The sequence below is a fragment of the Bufo bufo genome, chromosome 6 (genome assembly GCF_905171765.1).
Source record: "Bufo bufo chromosome 6, aBufBuf1.1, whole genome shotgun sequence".
Lineage (NCBI taxonomy): Eukaryota > Metazoa > Chordata > Amphibia > Anura > Bufonidae > Bufo > Bufo bufo.
Window position 1 is genome coordinate 306,903,044 of NC_053394.1, and position 12,074 is coordinate 306,915,117.

The 12,074-nt window shown below is 46.0% G+C and overlaps 1 protein-coding gene across 1 annotated transcript in view; it reads left to right on the forward strand.

Moving 5' to 3' along the window:
- Nucleotides 1–12,074, forward strand: part of CDK5RAP3 (CDK5 regulatory subunit associated protein 3) — a 67,940-nt gene that overhangs the window by 378 nt on the left and 55,488 nt on the right. The window lies entirely within an intron of this gene.

Below are 12,074 nucleotides of genomic sequence, written 5' to 3' on the forward strand. Positions count from 1 at the left end.
TTTCTCTTGGGGGTATATACTCGCACCCATACACTGATCCATTTGCTTGAATAAGGCCTTTTGGCCCTTCGGACTGGGAAAGGTTTATGGGGGGCTCCTCTCTTATGATAGACCGCAACCTAGTGCATGTTTTTTTGTGGCACGCTCCTCTGGCTTTTAAAAAAAAACTTGCTTGAATAGGGTCCACTTTCATGTAATCGTGGATATACCCCTGATAGGAAGCCTAGCAGAGGAGTATAACCTAGTGTGAACCAGGCCTTACTAATCCTCTGCCACCTGCTGATCTCTGTTCCTTGCCTCCAGTAGTGACGTTTCAATGTGTTCTGTCGTTTGGCTGGGTCTAAAGGTTTCAAGGATCTTAACAACCACTTTAAGGGGGCCATAAGTAAGAATTTTCCATAGGTTATAATTTAACGGGAGTGTTCAGGATGATGAACGTTGACAACACGTTAACTGGTCACAGAGGGACAGATTTATCATCCTATTTGCACCAGTTTTATGGTGTAAATATAATGGTCGGACGACTGCCATATCTATGAAGACCCCGGGCTTTACAACTACACTTCTCAACATTGAAATTACAACGCCAAGAAGGACAAGCCATAAGGTTGTGGAAATTGACTAATTAGGTGTCACGAAGATCTGCAGACAATCATATTTTCAAGCACCTAGCTCCACTCTATGGCGTGAGGGAGGGGGGACGGGACATAGAAGCCAGATAAAAGAAAAGTTTTTTTAGTCACATAAAACCTAAAACATAATATCGGGTCATGTGACATGATTGTGCGATGCCTCCTATTCGTCGACGTGCCATTTATCAAAACTTGTCTCAAACTGGCAAGGACAGAATCCTTGAACTGAGAGATCACTCAGATCACTACGCGGCTAGGCCGAGATGTCAGCACTCTTCAATGTTGTATGTCCTTGTGCTTGGGAGAAGAATGATAACAAGAGGAGAACCTCTGCACGGATGGAACCTCTGATTAGAAGAATGGCACTTAGTGAATTGGATGTACCAAGCCTAGGGTGGCAAACAGTGTCTACACAAGCCATTAGAAGGCATTTGCATAACATTGGGCTATGAGCCAGACGTCCAGCTACAGTTGGCCGCACGCCACCACTCTCAAATGCTATCGTGGTGCACAGCAAGACGGCAATGGAGGTCTATCCTCTTCAGTAATTAGTCCTGCTTTTGTCTCGGACATAATAATAGCCAGAAATTGGTCTGGACACCACGTGGGCAATACCATGAAGAGGGCTTTATAAAGGAACGTCTGCTCCTGGGATTATGATGTGGAGTGGCATAGGGTTGTTTCGGGTATCGAATTTTCGATACCCAATCTATACTTTTGTCCCGGCATCGATACAATACCAGGATTTGCCTTTTATCGATACTAGGCTGTGCTATTGCACAGCCTAGTATCAGAGGATATGGATCGTGCGGCTCTCAGCGTGGCCATGTTCTTTCAGCAGCACAGGGAAGAAGGAAGCAGTCCCTCACTCCCCTCTGTGCTGCCGCTGCCTTCAATGAGAGCGCAGAGGTGGAGGGGAGGGGCTGTGGCCACTGCGCCACCAATGATAACTAACGTTTAATACATTACAAATACAGGCGGCAGAAACGCATTGCCGGCACTCGACCTCTGACAGGGCGCTGCGTCCGCGGCAATTAACCCCTCAGGTGCCGCACCTGAGGGGAAAACTGCCGCTGATCGCAGCTCCCTGTCAGAGGTCAGGTGCCGGCAATATTAAGTAATTGGTGGTGCAGTGCGCCTTCCCCATCCCCAGTATTAAAAACATTGGTGGCGCAGTGTGCCTCCCCCCAGTATTAAGTCATTGGTGGCAGTGGCCACAGAGTCCCCTCCCCACCTCCTCAATGGTGGCAGTGGCAGCTTCTGATCGGAGCCCCAGCAGTGTAATCCTGGGGCTCCAATCGGTTACCATGGCAGCCAGGAATCTACTGAAGCCCTGGCTGCCATGGTCAGCTCCCTGCTGCTGTGTGCACTATGCACAGGGCAGCAGGGAGAGTGTGAGGTTCTATTCACCCTGATTGAGCTCTATTAGGGTGAATAGGACAAGGGATTAAAATATCCCAGGTTCTAGCCCCTAAGGGGGAAATAGTTATTAAAAAAAAAAAAACACACCTAAATATTAAAGGGGTATTCCCATCCCAATGATCACTGTTAAATCTGTTAATGATTTGACAGTGATCATTTTTGTAAATACATTTAATTACCCAATTCCCACCCTTTTAGAGAAAATAAGTCCCCCTCTTACCTGATCGTTGTCTTTGGTCTCCCCTGGTTACAGCCACCTCTCCTGTCGAATCCTGCCGGGCCGCGCTTGCGCAGAACACTGAAGATTTTCTCCCAGCCGGGCCGTGCAATGTCCTGAACGCGCACGCCGCCGCGTATGTGCCATGATGAATTCTTCCTGGCCAGTATAGTACAGAGCCGCGAACGCGCACGCCGGCTCTGTACTATACAGGCTAGGAATAAGTCACCATATAGCGCATGCACGTTCAGGACATTTCGCGGCCCGGCCGGGAGAAAATCTTCAGTGTTCTGCGCAAGCGCGGGCCAGTCGGGAGAAGAATCCAGGAAGTGAACGTCGCGCTCAAGGAAGGGAAGTATGAAAAGGGAAGATGGGAATACCCCTTTAAGTATAAATCACCCCCTTTCCCAATTTTACATATAAAATATATAAACAATAAATAAATAAACATATTACATATCGCCATGTCCGAAAAGTCCAAACTATTAAGATATTTAAAAAATCTTCTATTCGGTGAACGCCGTAACAGAAAAATAAATAAAAACAGTGCCATTCGCCATTTTTTTTAGTCACCTTGTCCCTCCAAAAAATAGGATAGGACTGTTCGTTTATGGGCCAGACGTTCCATAAAATGCGGAATGCATGCAGCTTTTTTTGGCGTTTTATTTTTTTTGTGTGGTATCGATTATCGCAATACTTTTATATGGTATCGAAACTGAATCAAAATTTTGGTATCGAAACAACCCTAGAGTGGCATAATGTACAGTAGCCAGACCCCTCTGTCTCTAAGGTACACTAACAGCTTAACATCACATTGATTTGGTTGTGGAACCAGTGGTCCAGTCCCAGGAGCCATTTTTCAGAAGGACAACACCAGGCCGCCTGTTGCTCGTGCTACTGTGAGCAGCCTGCATGTTGTAATCATACTACCGTGGCCTAAAGCATCTCTAGACTTGTCTGCCATTGAGCACATTTAGGACGTCATTAGTCTGCAATTGCAAAGTGAGCTGCCTTCAGCGGATCTTGATGATTTGTGTGCCCAAGTGCATTGAGCATGGCAGAACATTCCTCAGACAACCATTAATAACCTCATTGATGGCATGCCAAGGAATGTAAGTGCTTGTATTTCTATGCATGGCACTCATACTCAATACTGAATAAATTGAGAGGTTTTGAATATTTTCAGGTTTTTTAGCACTTGAATATCATTAACATGTCTATCGATCCTGTGATTTCCGTTATTCCACACCTTTTCATTCTTTGTGTTGCAGTTTCAATGTTGAGGAAAAGCAAACTGGTTTTCTGAGTTGCATCGGGTGAAAATTTGCACAGTGTCTGAAACACCAGTATCAAATCGGTCGGGGTCAAACTCCAGGCACTCCAACCAATCAGCTTATTGAATGGGCCATGGGGCTTCAGTGATCCGCAGCGCTGTGTCCAGGCACATTTTGTAGAGGCGATGCCTGATATTTCAGCTCAGTCCTGTTTACTTGAATGAGACTAAGCTGTAGTACCACAAACAGCCACAAGAAAATGTAGGGCGCTGTGCCTGGTAAACAATTAAGGGGATGCCGCACGTCCTAAGGACAGGCCGTCAGTATGAAAGTCCTGGAAAATCACTATGGCCATTTTCACACAGTCAGTATTTCTCATCAGCATTTCTAAGCCAAAGCCAGAAGTGAAACCTGGAGAAGAAAGGACACTACACATAAAAAGTTAAGGATATTTGGCTTTCGGGTGAAATGTATGGAAAATGTAAAACGGTCACACTACAGTGATATTATATCATGAAAGTAGGGCATTTAAGTAGAAACAGCAATGGTGCTATCCTTATCTCAGTTTATTGAAGCAAAAGCCACCAACGGAGGTGGGTATACCCCCACAAAAATTAGCTTCAATTACAACTTGACAACGACGTCTCATGCTGTTCACAAGTCGACTTATTGTCTGCTGAGGTATGGCATCCCACTCTTCTTGAAGGGCGGCCCTCAGGTCATTGAGGTTCTGGGGTACAGAGTTAACAGCCTCTACACGGCAACTCAGCTGATCCCATAAGTTTTCAATGGGATCCAGGTCTGGAGAAAGTGCAGGCCACTTCTTTTGAGGTACCCCAGTCTCTACCAGCCGTTCCCTAATGATGCGACCTCAGTGAGCTGGTGCATTGTCATCTATGAAGATGAAATTAGGCCTGTGTTGTTCACGCAGAGGCACAATGACTGGATTAATGATGTTATTTAAGTAATATGGGCTTGTCACTGTACCATTCACAAAGTGTAGGGCAGTTCTGTATTGACTAGACACACCTGCCCACACTGTAACACCACCAAAGGCTCAGGTGTGGCTGATGTATTGCGCTCTACTTGATGTCCCCAACATCGTTTGCAGCCATCATTTCTGCTCAGCGTGAATCGACTTTCATCAGTGAACAGCACTGAGGCCTACTGGTCCCTTGTCCAGTTTAGATGCTCCCTGTCCCATGCGAGATGATGACGCCTATGGTCACGTACCCTTGCAGGTCATTTAGTACACAGACCACGCTGATGTAAATGGTTTCGAATGGTCTGACACTTAGGTGCCTCTCACCTCTCTTAAATGTGCCTGAAGTTGTGTGGCATTTATCATCCGGTTCCGCAGGGCATTGTTTACAATGAAGCGGTCATCAGTGTGGGACTTGCCCAAAGGACGTCCCCTTCTATGCCTTTCTGTGACTTCCAGTCTCTGTATCTCTGTTGCAACCTGCTGATGAGACTCTAAGCTCAGTGGCCACTTCCGTTTGAGAACATCCTGCTTGAAGCCTTGCAATGGCGAGGTACTGTTGATCAATTGTTAGGCATCGTCTTGGTCTCATGATGTCAAAATGTGAACAGCATGATGAGCAGGACTGTTTAAATACAAATTCTAATTGAACCATGAAAATTTATTAGGCGATTCATGGATCAAACAGCTGTTGTGAATTTTGCCTTTAAAGGGAGTCTGTCACCTCCATATGGCCATATACAGTGCTTACATGGCTCTGTAGCACACCTATACAGGATTGTAACGGTACCTTTGTTCTTTTCTTTAGACTTGCACCAGCAGGAAAAACGAAGTTTAATTCATATGCAAATGAGCACTCGCAAGTGCCCAGGGGCGGCGTACACTGTGTAGGTGCCCAGGCTGCTCTGCCTTCTTTTCACTTTACTCCTCCCCAGTCTCTGCCTTTGCCTGCTCTCCAAGTCTGGACCTATCGATGAGGCAAGAGACTTGGAAGGCGGGCAAAGGCAGAGACTGGGGAGGAGTAAAGTGAAAAGAAGGCAGAGCAGCCTGGGCACCTACACAGTGTACGCCGCCCCTGGGCACTTGCGAGTGCTCATTTGCATATGAATTAAACTTCGTTTTTCTGCTGGTGCAAGTCTAAAGAAAAGAACAAAGGTACCGTTACAATCCTGTATAGGTGTGCTACAGAGCCATGTAAGCACTGTATATGGCCATATAGAGGTGACAGACTCCCTTTAAGCTCCTTGTTAGAGAACAGCAAGTTGTTCAAAAAGTACTGAAACATTGAACAGTTGGAAATGTGCATTCAAAAGTTTACAGATGGTCACATTAAGTTTACCTGTAAAGGTTAGAGTGCATTTTAGGTTCATCCTGAAATTTCACCCACAAACCAAATATCCCTAACTTTCTGTGAGTAGTGTATAATGGAAAGATTTGGGCAGCACGGTGGCTCAGTGGTTAGCACTGGTGCCTTGCAGCGCTGGAGTTCTATTCTTGAATCTGACCAAGGACCACATCTGCATGGAGCTTGTAGGTTTTCCACTAGGTGCACGTATAGGGAACTTAAATTATGGGCCCCATTGGGGACAGCAAGCGGTTATAATGTCTGTAAAGCGCTGCGGAATATGTCAGCGCTATATAAATGAGTAAAATAAATACATTTGTGCCTCTTCTGTCTTTTGGATCTACTCCTGGTTTTGCCTTACAAAGGGCTCGTTCATACGAACGTGAGAAGCCCGTGCTGTGGACTGCAAATTGCGGTCCGCAATGCACGGGCACCTTCCGTGGGCCATTCTGCAAAAAGGTAGAGCATGTGCGGAGGCACGGAATGGAACCCTAGAAAGCACTCCATAGTGCTTCTGTAGTGTTCCGTTCCACATCTCTGGATTTGCGGAGCCATTGAAATGAATGGGTCCACATCCGTGATGCGGAATGGCCACAGAATGGTGCCCGTGTATTGCGGATCCGTAAATGTGGTCCGCAATACGGAAACAGCACACATTCGTGTGAACGAGCCCAAATACTGATGAAAAATACTGACCGCCTTAGGCAGATTTATCTACATGGAGTACACCCCGTTGATAGGTGTAGTCCATGCTGCACTGTGTATAAGACAGCACACTGGGTCCCATTGATCAAAACTGTTTGACAGAAAATTTGTCATTGTTATACACAGCAGCCAATCACGGTGCAGTTCTAAAGGGGTTGTGTAATCACCACTTAATCCCCTGCTGTTTTCGATCACTGCCGCTGAGGTTCTCACCTCCAGGTTTGCGTTATAGGCTCCAGTGGTGACGTAGCTGTATGTGGCATGTGACCACTGCATCCAATCAATGACCTCAGCGATATACGACACCAGATCACTGAGGCCAGTGATTGGCCACAGTAATCATGTGCGGTATATGAGTACGTTACTGCAGCAGCCGGAGCAGCAGCAATGGAAACGGCAAGGGGGTTAAGTGGCGAGTATATGTTCTTTATGTGTTCTTTTATTATTTAATATATAAAGCCAAGTGTATGTGTGTGTGTAAGTCTGCTAAGGGCTCTTTCACACCTGCGTTCTTTTCTTCCGGCATACAGTTCCGTCGTCGGGGCTCTATGCCGGAAGAATCCTGATCAGTTTTATCCCAATGCATTCTGAATGGAGAGAAATCCGTTCAGGATGCATCAGGATGTCTTCGGTTCCGGAACGGTACGTTTTTTTGGCCGGAGAAAATACCGCAGCATGCTGCGCTTTTTGCTCCGGCCAAAAATCCTGAACACTTGCCGCAAGGCCGGATCCGGAATTAATGCCCATTGAAAGGCATTGATCCGGATCCGGCCTTAAGCTAAACGTCATTTCGGCGCATTGCCGGACCCGACGTTTAGCTTTTCTGAATGGTTACCATGGCTGCCGGGACGCTAAAGTCCTGGCAGCCATGGTAAAGTGTAGCGGGGAGCGGGGGAGCAGCATACTTACCGTCCGTGCGGCTCCCGGGGCGCTCCAGAGTGACGTCAGGGCGCCCCAAGCGCATGGATCACATGGATCACGTCATCCATGCGCATGGGGCGCTCTGACGTCATTCTGGAGCGCTTCGGGAGCCGCACGGACTGTAAGTATACCGCTCCCCCGCTCCCCGCTCCTACTATGGCATCCAGGACTTTAATAGCGTCCTGGCTGCCATAGTAACACTGAAAGCATTTTGAAGACGGCTCCGTCTTCAAATGCTTTCAGTACACTTGCGATTTTCCGGATCCGGCGTGTAATTCCGGCAAGTGGAGTACATGCCGGATCCGGACAACGCAAGTGTGAAAGAGGCCTTAAGCGGTGATGCCCAACCTAGGCCTGAAGTCCCCATCTCCCCGCCTGTACAGACCCCCTCTGGACTCTCAGCCAGGCATCAGAGCACATCGATGGAGAAGGTGAGGATGAGTAAGATGAGAGCAGGAGGTATATGGAGGATGTGACTGGCGAGGTGTGGTAGCGGTGGAGGCGATTGTACCTGAGCCTGTTTCTTAATATGTGATTACTATGTCTGGTGCCCGTGTGAGAGGACCAGAAGGCATTTCTAGAGAGAGTTTCCTGCATGCCACCCCTTCTCTTGCTATGCCCAGAGATGTGTCACCTTCACAGTAAGTTTAGTTTCACTTCGTCTTTGACTATAGAACGTCTATTTACACGTGCTCTAGTAATTAAGACATAACTTTTATTTTAAATTGCTTTTAAAACTATAACTCAACATACAAAGCCACTTTGACGCCTGGTAGATGGGCCCGACACACGTTTGATCAAAAATGTGCGCAAAGAGCATCTATTTTTCCATTTATAGTAGGTATAATACCATTTTAATTTAGAATGATCCCTATTTCTCAGCTCTATTGTTGGTATGTGAAATGTTGTGCAGCCATTTTATTATCAAAAGTGAGACTAATTAAAAATCTCAGTAGTTGGCAAACTTTTGCCCCATATTCCAACCAGTAAGGCCTCTTTCACACGGGCGCTACGGGAACACCCACGATTTTTCCGCACGAGTGCAAAACATTGTAATGCGTTTTGCACTCGCGTGAGAAAAATCGCGCGTGTTTGGTACCCAAACCCGAACTTCTTCACAGAAGTTCGGGCTTGGGATCGGTGTTCTGTAGATTGTATTATTTCCCCTTATAACATAGTTATAAGGGAAAATAATAGCATTCTGAATACAGAATGCATAGTAAAACATCGCTGGAGGGGTTAATTTTTTTTTTTTTTAAATGTAACTCCCCTTAGTCCACTTGATCGCGTAGCCGGCATCTCCTTCTGTCTTCATCTGATCTCTGTGCAGCAACAGGACCTTTGGTGACGTCATTCCGGTCATCACATGATCCATCACCATGGTAAAAGGGTTATAAGGGAAAATAATAATGATCAGGTCTCCATCCCGATAGTCTCCTTGCAACCGTGCGTAAAAAATCGCACCGCATCCGCACTTGCTTGCGGATGCTTGCGATTTTCACGCAACCCCATTCATTTCTATGGGGCCTGCATTACGTGAAAAACGCACAAAGAGGAGCATGCTGCGATTTTCACGCAACGCACAAGTGATGCGTGAAAATCACCGCTCATGTGCACAGCCCCATAGAAATGAATGGGTCGGTATTCAGTGCGGGTGCAATGCGTTCACCTCCCGCATCGCATCCGCGCGGAATACTCGCTCGTGTGAAAGGGGCCTAACTGAAAGGTTAATTCAGCTGCTATTTGTTTTTTTCACGCGCAGTTTATTAACCCCTTCAGTACCGACACACTTTTCACCTTAAATCTCAGGCCGATTTTTGCAAATCTGACTTTGTGGTGATAACTTTAAAACACTTTTACTTATCCAAGCCATTCTGAGATTGTTTTGTCGTCACATATTGTACTTCATGACCGTGTTTAATTTGAGCCAAAATATTTCATTTTTATGTATAAAAAATTAAAACATTTACCAAACATTTGGGAAAATTAGCAATTTTCTAAATTTCAATTTCTCGGCTTTTAAAACAGTGATACCTCCTAAAATAGTTATTACTTTACATTTCCCATATGTCTACTTCATGTTTGGATCATTTTGTAAATTACATTTTCTTTTCTTTTTTTGGGACGTTAGAAGGCAAAACCCACTTTTTAAGGACCAGTTCAGGTCTGAAATCACTTTATGAGGCTTACATAATAGAAACCACCCATAAATGTGTTCCAGAAGAATTAAAGGAAAATGTAGATGAAATTTCAGAATTTCACTTTTTTGGCAGATTGTCCTTTTTAATCAATTTTTTTCCTCTAACAAGTTGCTGTGTCAAAAGAGTAGGGAACAAGATAGTTATGTAGCCAGTGAAGGTGAGCAACTAACTGGCTACAGTGTTTCTCATTTAATAAGCTGCTAGGGAAAAACAAATAGCAGCTGAATTAACCTTTAAGTTACTGGTTGAAATATGGGGCAAAAGTCTACCAACTACTGAGATTTTTAATTAGTCTTACTTTGTACGTTGAGTTATAGTTTTAAAAGCAATTTAAAATAAAAGTTATGTCTTAGTTACTAGAGCACGTGTAAATATAATCAAAGACTAAGTGAAACTAAACTAACGATGTTATAAACGCCATACACGGTGCTGACTGCTCCTCTATTTTGTAACCTTGACAGTAGTAATGCCCAGATGTGCCCCCTTCACAGTAGTAATGCCCAGATGTGCCCCCTTCACAGTAGTAATGCCCAGATGTGCCCCCTTAACAGTGGTAATGCCCAGATGTGCCCCCTTCACAGTAGTAATGCCCAGATGTGCCCCCTCCACAGGGGTAATGCCCAGATGTGCCCCCTTCACAGGGGTAATGCCCAGATGTGCCCCCTTCACAGGGGTAATGCCCAGATGCGCCCCCTTCACAGGAGTAATGCCCAGATATTTGCCCCTTCACAGTAGTAATGCTCACATGTGCCCCCTCACAGTGTGTGCATTTCTTTTTGGCAAAGCTACCTGGTTCTGGCCCGCGAAATTTATACCATGTCTAGTGCGGCCCTTAGACGAAAATGGTTGAGTACCGCTGCGCTAAAGGAATCCGCACCGTTGCATTTACAATCACGAAATTTGGCACACAGGTACATCAGGTGTTCAGGAAGGTTTTAGACCATGTCTCAGCTCTCTAGGACGTACCGTTCCTGAGATATATATAATAAAAAAAAATGAAAATATGGCACATCACATGACCTATATTAGCCAATAGAAGCCTGCAGGTCTTTTCATATCTCAACTGCCATACACACTTAGTCAGGGCCGGTGCAACCATATAGGCGAACTAGGCGTTCGCCTAGGGCGCCGGCCTGCTGGGGGCGCCCTGGTGGGCTCCCCCTGACTGGGGCTGCAGCCCTGGGCGAGCGGCTCTTGAGCCACTCCCAGCGCCGTTACAGGGGGGCCAGGAGGTGGAGGTCCTTCTTAAATATGGCAGAGCAGGCATCTGCTTACCCTGACGGTAGGTGCCTGCTCTGCCAGTAAATTACCGGAGGAGAGGAGGCGGGCGGCAAGGGAGGCTGTTCTAGCAGCTCCCCACTCCTCCCTCGTACGCCCTCTGTGATGCCGGAATATGACGTCATTCCGGCCCCAGCATACTAAACGGCGCGCTGGAGGACTGAGGAGCTGCACCACACTGGACCCCAGGGAGGTCAGTGTTTAAGTGTTTGACTGAGTGAGTGTCGGCCTGTGTATTTATTGATAGAAGGAAGTTGCAGAGCAGCACAAATGGACCTCACGACCAATCCGGAATGCACCAGCCGTGATGGGACCACCGATCCACAGCAGTCCCATAAGCAATGGTAAAAAGTAAAAAGGTTCACAGCAGCATGTCCGGTGTGACTGTTTATTGGGAACCAAGAGTGCACACACAAAAGAATACGACGTTTCGGCTATGCAATAGCCTTTATCAAGTATACAGATACAAAAGAGTGAACAGTCATATATACAACAGAGTGGCCACCCATGTGGCATAGTGTAGCCAATAAGCTAAAAGGTCAATCTCATCAGCACATGTGTTATAATTAAAATGGTCTGAGCTCCAATCAGACTAATGATAAATAATAAAAGTTACGTGTACCTGCACATCATTGAGACTCATCCACATACCTCAGTCATGTCGATTCCCAAAGTCGGCGTCTCAACAGGCCTACTGCGCATGTCAGTGACATCATCACGTTTCAATATGGGTGGGCCGCCGTCATAAGCATGACTACAGCACCCACAGCCAATGAGCGCTCATACAGCAAATGACGTGTAGAGCGCATCATCAGCCCACGTGATAGTCACATGACCGGCAAAAAGGTCCTAGATCCACCTAATAGTAAATGGGTAAATCAATGACAATCTAATTGTCACTGAACCTCGGCTTAGGAAAAAAAGGAGGGCAATGGATGAGGCAATGAGTGTCGGCATATACTGAGGAGCTAGTGAACCTAAAAAATTGTACCACAAGGGGACAGCTACACAAAGTGCAAAAATACAATGTGAAACATATATCTTAGAGTATCATATAAAAACATTATATATCGAATCGGACATTAGTAAATGAAAAT